Here is a 1,934-nt window from a genome sequence, read left to right as displayed (position 1 = left end):
CAGTGATAATAGTAAATAGTGATAAGATAATAAATGGTGATTACTATCGTTATTAATAAAATAATAATTATTAATAACTTCAATATGAAATTGTTGAAATTGACAATCGGACTTCCTGATTATCTGAGTTCTTAGAAAGGCAGGAGGAATATGGCACGAAAGAAAGAAAGCCCACAAGGGTTTCATGGAGAATTTTTGCGAGTCAGTTCTTTAAAAGATGTTTTCCCATGTAAAATTCGTAATTGAAGCGATTTTGAAAATTGTTTTTAAAAACTATCAAAATTTCGAAAACTAAAGCATTTTACCAATAGATGGCGGGGGGGAGGTGGGGGGGGGGAGGAGAAATCCATGTGAAATCACAGTGGAGGATGATATTATTTAGGTAAGTTGGAAAATGACAAGGAATGAAAATTTCCAACTAAAATATGAAAGTATAAATTGAAGGAATACTTAGATGAAGCGATAATTTTTCATAAATAAAACTATCCTCAATTTTTTTCTTAATTCTTAAATTAGGATTGAATAATGCTAGAATATATTGCTTTTTCCAAGAATCTTTTTTAACACTTTCGAGAATTCTCTTTAAAATTTCACCCAAAAATATTCTTGAAACTTTTAAGAGATTAACCAAACTTAATCATTTTCTAATCTCTTATATCACAAGAGAGGATAGTTATAAGATTGAAAATATACACTAATAATATTATTGCTCAATGTAATATCGTAATGCAATGAAATCTTCAATAATAGATATTGTATTGATTTTTTTTTCTCTTTTTTTTTTGCCTCAAAAAAAATTATTTTAGTTAGAAGCTCTAAAATGTTTAAACAAACATACTAATTTCATTTTTTCTGATTCCCAAAAAACATAATTTTGCTTAATTTGGAAAAGGTTAAGATTTAAAAGATCAAAACTAAGAGAAAAAAAAAGAAAAAAGAAAAAACAAATTTTCAATAATTCATTCGTGGTGATATTTTAAAATAAATATAATTTATGCTCATTGTTCTTTTATGCATGAATTTTTGTCAAATTTAATCAAAATAATTGAAAATTTTTTTGTGTGAAATAGAAAAAAAAAAAGAAAAAGAAAAAAGATTAATGCGTGATGAAATAACGAAACAAATATCATTACATAACGATATTTTGTTCATTGTTAACATGTATAATTTCAGGTATTATATTTGCATCCGAATCATTCAATTCATTTATGGTACTCTCTATTGAGGTACTTAAAGTCACACCTTCACCAGAATTTCGATAGAGACAATAATGTTGCACCATAAAGATTACATCGAATGACATTGATACCATTCCTAGACCAAATTTCACTGGATTGCCATAAAATATTGACCAATCGTCTAGAATTTCAAAATTTTTGTTTTCTTTTTTTTTTTTTTAACGAGATACATTTAGCTTTATAAAATGACACTTTTATAAGACAATTTATTGTATAAATTAATTAAATAGATTAATTACCGGGTAAGTTTTCGTTGTTTTTTTTTTTTTTATAGCTGAGATGATAATTTTTTCGACTATTGTTCCAAATATGGTAGATGAATAGTGGTAAATTAATGTATAGCAAGTTTCAAACTATTTCTTGCCTTTGGAATATATAAGTTTTTTTCTTCATGCATCTCGAAATGATAAATTATCACGCTTAATATACTTTAGATATGCTAAAATAAATCAATATCAATCGATATGATTGACATTTGATTTTCTTAAAATAAAACGGTTGCTTACAAAAGTAATGTATTTTTAAAACGATATTAAAATTTTGGCAAAATGAAATCTCAAAAAAGGGAAGCAAATAAAAAAAATGTAATAATAATTATAATAATAATAATAATAATAATAATAATAATAATAATAATAATAATAATAATAATAATAATAATAATAATAATAATAATAATAATAATAATAATAATAA

The sequence above is a fragment of the Loa loa genome (genome assembly GCF_000183805.2).
Source record: "Loa loa unplaced genomic scaffold supercont3.756, whole genome shotgun sequence".
Taxonomy (NCBI): domain Eukaryota; kingdom Metazoa; phylum Nematoda; class Chromadorea; order Rhabditida; family Onchocercidae; genus Loa; species Loa loa.
Note: the sequence above shows the minus strand (reverse complement) of the source record.